Source organism: Corvus hawaiiensis, chromosome Z, assembly GCF_020740725.1.
Source record: "Corvus hawaiiensis isolate bCorHaw1 chromosome Z, bCorHaw1.pri.cur, whole genome shotgun sequence".
Taxonomy (NCBI): Eukaryota; Metazoa; Chordata; class Aves; order Passeriformes; family Corvidae; genus Corvus; species Corvus hawaiiensis.
Genome location: NC_063255.1, coordinates 53,278,126 through 53,292,130, shown reverse-complemented (window position 1 = coordinate 53,292,130; position 14,005 = coordinate 53,278,126). Strand labels below are relative to the sequence as shown.

The 14,005-nt window shown below is 44.7% G+C and overlaps 1 long non-coding RNA gene across 1 annotated transcript; it reads right to left on the bottom strand.

Moving 5' to 3' along the window:
* Window positions 1-1,245: 1,245 nt before the first annotated feature.
* Window positions 1,246-13,035, bottom strand: LOC125320583. Its single transcript, XR_007201202.1, has 3 exons — window positions 12,815-13,035; window positions 2,400-2,457; window positions 1,246-1,398 (listed from the first exon to the last, which is right to left on the bottom strand). It is a non-coding gene; the product is annotated as an uncharacterized LOC125320583 (long non-coding RNA).
* Window positions 13,036-14,005: the final 970 nt, after the last annotated feature.

Below are 14,005 nucleotides of genomic sequence, written 5' to 3'. Positions count from 1 at the left end.
GAAAGCATCAGATCTTCCCATTTTCATGTTAGAAAAGGACTCTTCAGAGCACTCAACTCAGACTTCTCCCCTTCCTCTAAAACCACAGACACATTCATGCATTTCTATGGGCATCTGCATTTGTTCAACATGAACCTGCCACCAAAAAAACCCCAAAAACTTAATAGCAGGATAAAATTATGAAATTTATCCTACAGCTTGAAAATATTCACTTTGTTTTTGTAAAAAAGCACTGGAAAATACACAAATATCTAAAATCCAGGAAGAGAAATGTCCTACAAGTAAATAGAAATTCTAGAGTAAGCTTTGAATTGTTACAATTTTTAAGGTAAAGTTTTGGCCAATTTTTTTATCAATACAGTAGTTTATTTTTCTGAAGTTCACCTCTCTTAGCATGCAGTACATGGACTTCTTGGGCAGACACTGGTCTTTTCAGAATCACTCTCTGCTTGAATGATCTGTCAAATATCTGCAAAATGCTTTCTTAGATTTTGACTAGTTGCAGGCAGCTCATTCTCTCTGACCAGGTAATAAAAGAACAGGACTCTTTAAATTCTTTGACAAATTGGAGTATATCCAAATCTTTCTCTGGGAAATTAATTTTCATAAATATGAATTTGAGGCATGTTTTTTTAAAAGATCATGCAACTAACAATTGAAACTTCTGCTTCAGTTAAGACTTCAAGGGAAACCCTTACCTTACAAAATGCACAAGCTTTTAGGTGACAGGATAAAGTAAGTCTTCTCCCCAGTCAGGTCTAGGAAATCAGAAGTTCCTCTATGTATTCCCTTTCTGCACAGTAAATTTGTTCAAATACTTTTCCCTCCTGCCCCAAATCAGCCATAGCATTGGTTTAAAGTATGAGCAGCTATGCTGTTTTCTCATCAATCCCCACACATCTTTCTCAGTCTGCTCTCGAAGTTCAACTTCTCATTATGTCATTATGACTTTTTCTGTGACAGTAACTTTAAATTATCAAGTTCATTAATTATTTCCATAACAACTTCAACATGAATAAATACTGATAGTATCAATTTACCAAAAGGCCTGTAATTGTGAAAACCCAATTTGGAAAACTTGTCGTCCAGACTTCTAGACCTCTGGAGTGTTTTATACTGAATTTAGGTATGCTTGGTGTTTTTTTCTACATCTGTGAACATATGTTGCCTTTACAAATGGCCTCAACCCATCTGTCTGGAGAACAGGGGAGATTTGGTGACTGTGGAGATTTAATACACAACAACTTAACCAAAACCATCACAGCTTTATGGCAGAAATATGAACAGACCCCAGTCTTCTCCATCAGATTTTCTTTTCTTTTCCTGGAATCTCCTGTGTCAATCAGGACCACTGACTGGAAGTTTTCCAGGGGAGGTATTTTGTGACAGAAAATGTCCCTTTAGGAAAATTAAATACTATTTAGGATGTAGAAAAACTGCAGAAGCATAAACAGTCCTTCTTCAATAGCTCACCCAAAACCAGACCATTTTCCTCCCTGTCTGTACATGCTGCCATCTGCCTCCCCTCCAGCCTTGTCCACCTCCTTGTGAGCTAGGCAGGGGAAGGGAGGCTTCATTTAAAAGCACCAGGACTGGAAGGATTTTGTCATCATCAGTTTATGCATCAGGCATCAAGGAAGCAAAAAAAAAAAAGAAATTCTAATACCCATTCAAGAAGAAAATTTCTAAAAGCCACATCAAAACCCAAATCCATTTCTCCCCACATGAAGTGTTGTTAGATACCAATCAGCTTTATTCAGACTCCAGAAAGAAATGAAATCTGACTCCAGCAGACAATGTGTTCCTTTGCTGCACACCTCTTATTCATCCCCAAAGCAATTCCATCTCGTGCACAGTCTGAGGCAAAATCCCATGGATAATATGGTATATAATCATATAATTAAATCTGCTGAGGACACAAAACTCAGAGGTCTAACTGAGGCTCTATGGGCACCTCAAAGTGCAGCCCATTCATATGTAGGATATAGAATTACAGCATAGATGGAGCTTGCAGTATGGGAGATTTATGCTTGAGCTAATAGAGTGACTGGTAGAAGCTGGTGTCACCTACGGGGTCAGAAGTCAGGATGGGGTGCCAGGCCTTCTCCTTTCACAATTAACAACAGGCAGCCTAACAGCTCCCCTCCACCAGCTCCCCCACAGATGCCCCTGCCCAGCTCCCAGCCCCACCTCTCTCCTCCATCCATTCATCCTTGTCCCTACATCCTACTTCTCAGACATCGAAGAAGGCTGGGAAGACGAAAAATGATTCTATGAGCAATAGCTCTGAGTCTCAGGCAGTTTACTTCAATTGCAAGAAATTGAATTGCTAGAAAGTGAAGGCTCTCTGTGTTGCCAAAAATCTGAGAGGGAATATGCCTGAAAGGAATCTTTCTTACCTTTAAGTTCACATCAATTATATTTCATTTCTCTTCAGCAGTGCTAATCCTGGCCTACCTTCAGATAAAAAGAGAAAAAAAATTAGGTCAGAGTTTGAATTCACATGATACACAGACTCTAAAAGGAGATACACAACTCAAAATTTAGTTTTTGAACAACTGAAACTAGTTTTAAAGAGTTCCAGTAGATTCTGAGAGCCCTTAACTCCTGCACTGTTGTGAAAGACCCATATAAAAGCCAACACAATATCCTGAGGAAAAGGTAAAAGGTAAGTTAATCTAGAAGTTACAACTAATATAGAAATGTTAACTAAACAGTACAGCTGGTGCTGCAACTGAAAGAATCTCATCTTTATTTATTGGCAGCAATATGGAAAACTATGTCAGAAAGAAAACAGGACTTTCAAGTTGATTGTGACCTCAAATTTATGACCTGGTTTTAATGTTATAGCCCATACTGAAAGCATCTAAACTGGTCCATCAGTAGACTGGGGGCTGCCTTCTCCTCTGTTTACTGCTGTACAAAATTATAAACTACAATAGGAAACCACAGAGTGGCTAGGGAGAGAGTTTAAGTCCAAACTTGCTAATGAAACCACAACCTCATAAACTCTAAAATCCGAACTTCCACAGTAGACAATTACCTGCTGGTCTGAGGCACATTTGCCTTGCTGCCATCACAGACTCTCAGTAGTGACCAGCAATCAGAGGAGAGGATCATATGTTGTGGATTTGACTGCACAAAAACGACTGCCATTCTCACCTCTAGATCTTGTATTTATTTTCATTTTCATGCCCCTGCCTGTTCTGTATTTCCCCAGTCAATCATAATGCCAGCCTCCCTTATAGGCTGTTTTCCATGCCTGGGAAGGAGTTCTAAGGGATCTCATTACTCTATCAAAAGTCCTTTAAGGTTATATTCAAGGGTCAATGCCTACAGAAAACTCATCTAGTCAGGTTGTTGATGGAGTGACCTGATGCTGTCAAATTTCTTCCTTCTACTTGTCTGTGTGTTTCCTACACTCCCTTATCATGCTGGCTTGTAAAGTCCGTGCCTGGTTTTTAGCTGATACCCACACAGGTGCTGCATAGAGAGGTCCTCCTCCCCACCCTGGGCTCCTCACCTCTGTCCTAACCCAAGCACAGAGCAGGAACAGCAGCTCTGCTTCACCCAGAGGTGACTGTGAGCAGCAACAGCCTGGGATGCAGCTGTGTCTCTCCCTGAGAGGACCCTGCAAGGAGTGCAAGCCCAGGCAGAGGGTATAACCCATGGTTTGGGTAAATGACCTGGTATCTTGTTTTTGTCTGCATGTAGCATTTGAAATAGACAGGGCATTCTATCCTCCTGTTTGTTGCCTCTCAGAGGGGTTAAAGCACAAAGTGCTCAGTTCAAGTGGTACTGGAGAAACCTGGGAGCCTAAAATAGCATATTTGGCGGCAACACAAAAACCGAATATCCAAACATAACAAAGCTAGGCATAAATCTATTAAGCATCCTGTTCTCTTTCAAGCACATTTTGTCACCTGCTCTATGTACAGGCTGTATCTGATCCATAAAAGAGCTTTGTCTATTGTAGAGCATGACAGTTATAGAGGTCTTAATGACTCTTTTTCATTCTTGAAAAAAAATACAAAATTAGTTTAATTTTCAGGAAAATCAGCCTTTTATCTGAAACTGCAAATTATTTAAAAGCTATTGGACTGTACTATGTACCAGGAGAAAGAAGGCAAATAGCCAGAGTTTCTCTTCTGCCTTTTCTTCAAAACTTCTATGTGGCTGCCATAAAAACATTCTCAAAAATGTCCTTTTCAATGACTCTAAGTGGAAGACACCTTCCACCTGCTGTCGCTGTAAAGGTGAGATACAAATCTAGTAGCCAGACTCGTAAACTATTACTACTTTAACTTTTGCTTGGCCCAACTTATTCTAAAAAAGTATTAAAACTTCTGTGTTATCTCTGGGGGGAGTGGGAGAAGAAATAGTTTCAGGTAATTGGAACATGATTTTTTACATATACAGTTTTGCTAAGTAAGTCAAAGATTATATTCACCATAGTTGAGCAGCTTTGGTTCAAAGTTCACATCATGATACAGATAGCGGGCACTTCTTGTAAAAATTCCTAAGTTTACTTTATCATTGCCAGATATTTCAAAACTAGGCATCTATATTCACATTCAGACATTTGAGTAAGTTCCCTGATTTTCAACACTTGCTGCACCACCACAAGCAATTCCTACTGGCTCTTTTGCAGCTTCTTCTCAGGATGAAGAACTCTTCACAAGAAAATTCTGCCTTGCCAGACCTGTTAAATCTGGTTTCACATAGATTCCACAGAATATACATTATATATTCAAAAAACCTGGAAGAGATTAAAAGCATCCCTATACCCCTATCCAGGAGTTTTTAAAAAAACCAAAATGTGACATGGTGTAACACTGCTCAGCCTTCTGATGCAAGTTTGCATGAGCTTCCAATGACTGATCACAAAAGAAGTTTGTCTGTCTTCTGGAAAAGAAGAAGACGACTTCAGCCAGACCTATATGCTGTCATTAAGGCTAAAGATCTCATGCTAAAGCTAAGGCCTAGAGATGACTGTAGGGAACGGATGCAAGAACTGGAACAGTTCTGAATAAGCAATTGAAACGAGGATTAGTGATCCATTCTGATGGGCTAATTATATGAGAAATTTTCATCAAGTCATCAACTATTGTCTCTCAAAAAGCACATAGAGAGGAAGATAAAACTCTATAATAGCCACATATAAAGTAAGTTTGCACATATATTTTTATGTGCACATAGATATTTAACATGCATATTCATACATGTTTAACATCTTAATTACATTTTTGGTGTTCCAATACAAACATTCCCCACTACAGAAATGAAATTTCTTACTGTCAGGTCTTAGGGAAATTGTTCATTTGGTTCCTCCAAACAAAGCACAAGGGGGAGGGACAAGAGCTGTAGATAGCCATCAGTACCCTACTTGCCCCTACAGCAGACAAGGATTCAATAGTTGAAAAAGCCAGGAAAGAGGGTGGACAAAGTCTTATTAATGGAAGCACTGAACCCTTACATGAAGGGAGCCAGATGACAGAGCAGAGCTATTCTGGGAGAGAAAGGACACAATATTCTGATCTTTAAGTGGCATCAAAGGACATTGCACTGTGTACTCCCCCAGGATTCCGCGCATCTGAGTTCACCCTGACCACAGTGCCTCGCGCTGATAGCACACAGCTGGGTCCTTCCCAGACACAGATAGTAGCCTCACTTCTGAAAAAGAAAATAATTATGACCTTTTCATTCATTTACATCTCTGGACCTGCAGATAGAAACAAGGGGCAAGATAGAAACAAAGAGCATTGATCACTTATCCTTTTCTGCAATTCTCCCTTCCATCTGGTTATTTTTTACTGATGCTATAATACATGGAAGGCAGTGTTGCCTTCTCTCTCATCAATGTGGAGAGCATCGGTTGTCATCACCATAGAGATGACTAACTGCAAGTGGCTGTCTACCCGGATAGCTCTACCTCCAAGGCAGAGAGCAACACAGCGCAGAGGAGGTGGTTGGCCCACCCAGCTGGAGGCCTTGACATTGGGAAAAATAACAGCTTGATGTGAGCAATCAACTGAGCTGATAATTCCCTCTACCTTGAACAGTCTTGCTCCATGTTAGACAGTGGGGCCATTCTGGTTTTGTGCCAAATTAATTATGCAAAGACAACTGAAAACAGAGAAAATAAATTTGCCTACAACTTCCCAGCTGGGAGGAAACTTGACAAGATTGTCAGAAATGGTTGCAACACTTCCCATTATTCCAAATAAAGTGATACTGGAGGAAAATAATTCATAATGAGTTCTTCCACACTGCTGCATACAGCAAGCTCAGAGCTGTTTGAGACCTATAGTCTACTTCCAAGGGTATAAAATTTGAGAGTTGCTGCCCTTTCAAAAAAATTCACTTGGAGAAGAAACATTTCCCTTACAAAATTCAAGTGCCACAACACCTTAATGAATAAGACAAAACCCTCTGAATTTAAAGAGCTATCAAGTGGAGTAATTAGGGATTAAATTAGTTTGTGTCATAGCCAGTAATCAGGACTAAGCAAAATTATTATGACAAATAGTCTCATCTATCTGAAGAATAAAGGATCTTTGCAGGATTTGTGTAAATTGGGAATCTAAGGGCAAGATATTATTAAGTCTTGGAAAACTGAGCCCAGGCAATTATATGTGCAGAGAAGGACATGAAGGCAAAGCAGAGTCGCAATGAAACGTGCCAACCCCTACTGCAGATGTAAAAACAATCTATCTGATGAAAAAAACCCCAACCATCAGAAAAAGCACTTGTTGCAACTAGCAGGAATACCACATAACAACAAAACATAACAAAACAACAGTTCCATGAGGGCATAATCCTGTTTTTACAAACTGTCAAGAAGAACACAAAATATATAAATCCATAAACACATATCAAATACAGTTATCTATATATTACATGCTGGAAAGACAGCTGTACCTTAAACCCTGACTTCTTGTCCAGGGCTTAAGTTCAACACTCCCTGGCACCAGAAACACAAATCCATGTCCTGGAGGCTAATGTGCCTAATCAAAGACCCTTAGCCAGACCACCGATTAATTCCAGACCTCTGTTCCACCTCTGTTCACCTTACATCCTTCTCCTCCCTACCCCACACTCTGTACTCTCTGAACTCAGTCACGTCACTGCCCCATTCAGGAGAAGAACAACCCAGAAAAGACCATTCTTCTGGCAGATCAACTCCCTCATCCAAATCAGCTGCACAGATGCTTGATCAGAACTGCCTGCAGGCTCAGAGCATGGAGAGTAAAGCTCTTGTTTCCTCACAATGGCCACAATGCTGCCCGGGTTCAGGGGACCGCAGGCACCAAAGCCCAAGTAACTTCCTGGAGCCCTGTGCTTCTGAATCACAGAATCATGGAATCATTTTGGTTGGAAATAACCACAAAGATCATCCAGTCCAACCAAAAACCTGACTCTGCCAAGTGCACCAGTAACCCATGTCCCTAAACACCACATCCAAACATCTTTCATATACCTCCAGGCATGGTGTTTTCAGTGTTTCCATTGATGCCTTTTCCTGGTCTTAAAATCAAGAGTCATACACGGTTAGAAGGGGAAAAGGGATTTTACCTTGGTATTTATTTTAAGGATCCTTAGGTGCCCACGTCCAGGTCATATGCATCAAAATGCACTCTGCTGAGTGTGCCCCAAAAGATCGGGTATAACATTATAGGTTTTACTAATTAGCATATCTATCAAAGATTCCCCAATGAGAGGCTTGAATGAGGCCCCCTCCCCAAGGAACCTTCCCCTGGATGGTTCTATCTTGGTTTACAGAATGTGTTCTGGAGAGGACCTTGGGGTCTGGGGCACACTGATCCCTAGCTACGAAGCTTCTAAAATGTTTAGTCTCTTAGCTTGACAAACAAACCCAAGAATGTAGGGAAAAAGCACTAGGAATACAGAAGTTGTAAAAAAGGTGTAACAGGGGTATAAAAGAAAAGGCAAAAAATCTTCATGGCATCACCACGAGCAGCCCGTTTCAACGCTTGACAAACCCTTCAGTGAAAAACTTTTTCTTAAGAGCCAATATAAACCTCCCCCAGCACAACCTGAGGCCATTTGCTCTTGTCCTGTCACCTCTTCCCTGGAGCAGCCAGCCCCCACCTCACTACAACCTCCCCTAAGGTAGTTCTAGAGAGTGAGAAGGCCCCTCTAAGCCTCCTTTGCTGCACGCTGAACAGACACAGCTCCCTCAGCTCCTCCTCATCAGTCTTGAGCCCCCAGCCCTTCCCCAGCTTTGTGGCCCCTCTCTGGACTTGCTCCAGCCCCCCGGTGTCTTGTGGTGTGGGGCCCAAAACTGAAGGCCGGATTCCTGGTGCTGCCTCACCAGTGCCGGGTACAGGGGGACAAATCCCTGCTCTGGTCCTGCTGGCCACACTACTGCTAATCCAAGGCAGGATGCCAGTGGCCTTTTTGCCCACCTGGGCACACACTGGCTCATATCCAGCTGCTTGTGGGCCAACACCCCCAGCTCTTTTGCTACTGGGCAGCTTTCCAGCCTCTCTGCCCCAGGCCCTGTAACTCTGCAGGGGACTGTTGTGGCCCAAGGGCAGCATCCAGCACTTTGGCTTGTTGAACCTCACACCACTGGCCGCCTCCCATCAATCCAGTCTCCCTAGGGCCCCTGCAGAGCCTTCCTGCCCTCCAGCAGATCAGCACTCCTGCCCAACTTGGTGTCACGGCACACTCACTGAGGGTGCACTCCATGCCCTCATCCAGACCATCAACACAGGTGGTAAGCAGGACTGGCCCCAGGACTGGGCAGCACCACAGGAGACTGGCTGCCAGCTGGATGCAGCTCCACTCAGCACCACTCTCTGAGCCTGGCCAACCAGCCAGTTTTTAACTCAGTGAGCAGTGCACCCCTCCAAGCCGCAGCAGCCACAGCCACTTTCTCCCAGAGAATTCTGTAGGAAAAACCGTCAAGGATTTTACAGTGATCCAGGCAGACAACACCCACAGCCTGTTCCTCATCCACTGGGTGGGTCCCCTGGTCCTAAAGGGAGATCAGGCTGGTCAAGCAGCACCTGCCTTTCAGGAAGCCCTGTGGGCTGGCCCTGATCCCCTGGTCGTTCTGCACGTGCCGTGTGACAGCTCTGAAGAGGATCTGCTGTGTGACCTCCCCAGTGCCCAAGTGAAGCTTGTGGATGGGCATCAGTTTTGCTAACTTCCAGTCACCTGGGACCTCTCCAGTTGGCCAGGACTGCTGGTAAATGATGGCAAGTGGCTTGGTGAGCACTTCTGCCATTTCCCTCACTACCTTCCTGTGAATTCCCTCTGGCCCCACAGACTTGTATGTGTCTAAGTGGTGTAGCTCCAATCATTTCCCCTTGGATTTTGGGAGCTTTGTTCTGCTCCCTGCCCCTGTCTTCTGGCTCAGGGGCCCGGGTACCTGGAGAACAACTTGGTCTTGTTCAAGACTGAAGCAAAGAAAGCATGAAGTACCTCAGCCTTTTCTCCTCCTTTGTCCTCTCGTTTCCCCCAGCATCCAGTTCCGGTTGGGATTTGTCCCTTGTGATGTTCTCCTTGCACAACCTCAGGACATCTTTGTAGTCCTCCTGAGCTGCTCAGAAGGCAACTCCCACTGACTTCCATCCATGCTGAGTGCTCAGCCTTACAGCACACAAGAACACGGTGCCAGAAATTCAGAAAATGAGAAGGACACAGTTATCGTATCTCCCTGTCCTTCAGGGATGCTGTCCTCTGATTAACAACCCCCAAGGACAGGGCTCCTCAGCACACCCCAGTGCAAGAGAGATGCCAGGTGCTCAGCACATGGTCACTACAGCCTTTTTCTGTGGCTCCCTGGCTCAACAGATGTCTGGAAGTCCCTTGAGGGAAAAATATTTTCATACAGACAACCTTTCACTTCTCAGCCTTTCCGCGCCCAGGCCCGGTTTAAAGCCAGGGCAAGCCTTTGCAGGGAAAGGTGTTGTGGCTTCAGTAGTGCAGGATTGTGTGACATTTTTACACCTCGTAGGCCAGAGCAACAAATCCAGGTTGCAGGACCTGCTTCAATCCAGTGTCTCCAAACTTTGAGTGGTCTGCAAGTGCAGCTTTCAAGCAGGGAGAATGAAAAGTGGAAAAGTGGAAAGCTGAGTATCTGCCACACAGATTTCTGTTAGAGGAGATGAGATAATCTGAGAAAGGACTGGAGGGGGGAATGTTCTGCTTCTACCTTAGATGGCCAGTGCCAAAATGACCTACCATCTCCTAGTGCTGCATATGGAAAGAAGTCCTCATCGCTTCTCTAAGTGTACAGAGTTCACAGACCCGAAACTGATCGAGTACCTCAGCCGATGTTCCCTGCGGTCCAGCCAGCAATAGCAGCATTGCAGTGTCATCCCTCTTAGAGCAGGGGCCCTGCTTGTTCCGCGCTGCTCCTGTATCACCTGCTCTTCCAGGAAGGAATGCCACAAACAGCTGTCCTGGGCTGGGCCGGTAAGCTGTGTCTTTTTGGTTGGATTTATTTGGTTTGTTTCTTTGGTTGTGTTCTCAAGGATGCCAGTTCCTCTATTTCGAGACAGAGAAAAGTGTCCGTGTGTCTTTCTGTCGGAGATCAAACAGTGACATCCAGCGGCCACTGACTTTGCTAGAAATGGCAAAATGTGTCAGCAGGGCGGTGTGAGGATGTGCCAGGGAGAGCCGGCGGCCCGGAGTGCGCGGGGCAGCGCGGGAGCGGCTGGGGTGCAGCAGAGCGCTGAGCAAGGAGTGCAGCACCACCACCTTTCCTTCCCTCTGTATTTCCTCTGAAGGGTTTACAGCCTGCCACTGCAGCGGTCCAGTTGTGTTGAGCCCATCTGTCTCCCCATCCTGGGCAATGGTCATTTCTGCTCATAAATCCTGGGCCACAGCCCATATAACATGGCTGCTTCATAGAAAGGAAGCAGCCTTGTACTTTTGGCGTAGTTATGGCACAGCAGCCTTGCAAACATGAGGAAAGAGGTCTAAAGCAGCTTTCAAGGGCTGTGGATAAGATAAAATCATAAGATTGATGAAATGAACACAGGAATTGATAAGAAGCAGCTGCCAGTGTAGTGCTAGGCACTAATATCTGAGAAAAGCCAAAGGCCACTGCAGCTGGAAGATAAAGGATGAAAAGAAGGAGGAGAAGAATATCTGAGGGACAAGGACAAGGGCAAGGGGTTCCTATATTGGAAAGGGAAGGAGGAAGACAGATGTGTTCCAACAAGGCGCCACAGTGGGAATCTCCTTCTCTGGCAGGCAAGGAATGCGTCAGGCAGGGCCAGCAGGCAGGCCCCACTCGTGCATGGCCTTACAGCCTGTAACAAGGCTGCAGTGGTTGCTTCAGCTCCAGTGCACTGTTGGGCATCAAACGGTGCAAATCAGACCAAAAGGTGCTGCTGTGCGTCCACCCCCTTTTGGACCAAGGCTTGGAGCAAGTGCCACCTGGGAGGTTGTCCTTGCATTTGCTGATGGCATCTGCCAGGATGCAACCTGCACAGACTTTAAAGGGCACATGGCATAACCTGTCTCACAGTACACAGGGAAAGAATTCCAAAGTGAGAGTGGTGGGGGTTTTCTGCATGTTTTCACATTTGACAGGCAAGAGGCTTATCTTATATTCAGGGTAGTACAGTAGTAAAACAAGAGAAAAAAGGTTATTGCTCCCTCAGGTTGAACTGCAGACTGCAAGAGGCTGCATCATTTAGCTACTGAACAGGCTAAACCCAATATTTTTAAAGGATTTTATGAGGTGATTAATGGACTGGAACACACTAAGGATATAACATATCAGTAATATAAATCCCAATTTATTACAAAAAACCCCTAAAAAAACAAGCCCAAAATATGCAGATGGTGTCCAGATAGCTCTGAATAATAAATGGAAAGTCACTTAAACTGGACTAGGTGGTGACTTTAGCTACTGTGTAGAATACCATACAGTAAGTCCATGGGTTACCTCTACACTCTCCATAATGGAACCAAATCAGAGAAAGGTAAAAAAGTCTTCCAAAAGCTGTGATGCTTTCATGAAATCTAGGCACTTATACAAAATAGCTACCAAAATCTCTCAAGACTTATTCATTTTGATCCAAGATTGGCACAGATCTAAACAAGGAAAATGCCCAGGTGTGCTGCTAATCCCTTTTAACAAAGCTTTCACAGAGAAAACCCTAGTAATGCAGTCCCAAGGAACATGTCCATGCTTCTGAGCCTGCTGACACATTGACCTGCTGCAGCCTGAAACTGCTTGATTTGCTCCTCTGCACTTCTCACGGGCACAAAACCTTCCCCGAGATCTGCATCACAATGGCACAAAACCTCTGACAGATACCTGCTTTAAAGGCACTCTTATAAAAATAAAACAACTTGTGGGGATGAGGTCTTTGTCAAACCTTTGGTCTTTTCTTTCTTAGGTGGGGTCACAGCACTTTCGGTTTCCTTTGGGAAGGAAACATAATTATAATGTTCAGGGCAGGGAGAAGAGTAAAGGAAAAGTACTTATTTAACAATGGCAGGAAGTCAAAAAAAAAACAAAAGTGCCATAAATCTGTTTCTGTAAAAGCAATGTCTTTTTCTTTTTCTACATCTTTTCTGAAAGTATGTTTGCTTAGGGATGCTGATTGCCTTGCATTTTGTTTTGTTTTGTTTTGGTTGCCTTTTTTTTAACTTATAAAGAAAACACACACACACAGATTTAAAAAAGCAAACAAAAAAAACCCAACAACAACAAAAAACCACAAAACAAAAACCACTAAAACAAAACAAAAAGCCCCATACCCCAAAACAAATTTAAAAAAAAAAAAGCAAACTCAAACAACACTCCACCTTGAGTACTTACGATGAAATAAACCCTTTTGGAACTTCCTTCCCTCCACCCCTCCTGCTGTTCTTGTTCCCTGCCTCCGTTCCCGCCCCCCGGGGTGTATCTGCGCGGTCCCCGGTGCACCGCGGGCTGGGGAAGTTCACTCGCAGTTCAGGGGCGGGCAGGGAACACTGTGTTCCCGGCACGGCGCTCGGGCGCGGTGATGCACCCTCGGCAGCACGACCCGCGCTCCTCCGCCCGCCCGTCCGCCCGCAGCCAGCCCAGCCCTCTTCCCAAACGTGCGGTGCGAGCGCTGAGATTCCTCTCCCTCGCTTCAAGTCGGGTGGAGAAGGTCCTTTCCTTCCCAACTCACCCTCCACCGAGTTTAGTTAGAGTGAAAGCACTTCCATGCAAAGCATCGTGACCTTGGAAAGGTGGGAACACCTCCCCCTTTCTGCAAACACCACTCGTACAAGGACTAGATGAAGTGTTCTTGCTTGTCACCAGAATCTGAACTCCAAGACCGCACCCTGGGTCCACCACTGACTTCTGACTGGCTTCAGAGAGAAATGACAACATAAAAGGGGAACACCTCTTTCCCCCGCAGGGCTGCAGCCAGCCGAGCGGTGGGGGTACACCTCTCAAGAGGGAAGGGTCCCTGCATGGGTCAGGTCTCCTCCCAGCGGTGAAAACTGTGGCCTCCTCACCACACCGCCTGTGTGCTGGTTAAGGGACCACGAATAGGAATGTATGTATTGGGCTGGGTTTGCCGAGAGGTGGCTGCCATGGGAGGAGCAAAGTGTTGACTGCAGGGATGCTCTCAGCTATGAGAGAATGCTCCCTGCTGACCTGTATATGTAAATGGTGGTGATTCATTGCTTCAGCAGTCACTGGGTCTTGTTACACTCTAAATGAAGGAAAGTGAGACTTGTACTGCATTCTCAACATTTAATCTGGCTTTTTTTTCCTGTATCTGAAGAAGTGCCGAGAACTGGAAAAGCCACGGGCATTCCATACACATAAGAGCACTGAGCCTTGTTCTTGGATGATAACCTGTAATTGAAACCTGGGTATGAAAAAAGTGTGAGTCCTTACAAACACAAAACCCCAAACTGACTCTAAAACTGATCTATACTTTTCTGACAGTTTCTTCCTGGTGTAAGGTTATGCCAAAAAAATGAAACCACAGATCACCACAGTGAAGGCTGAGAGGGAGGAAAAGCCATG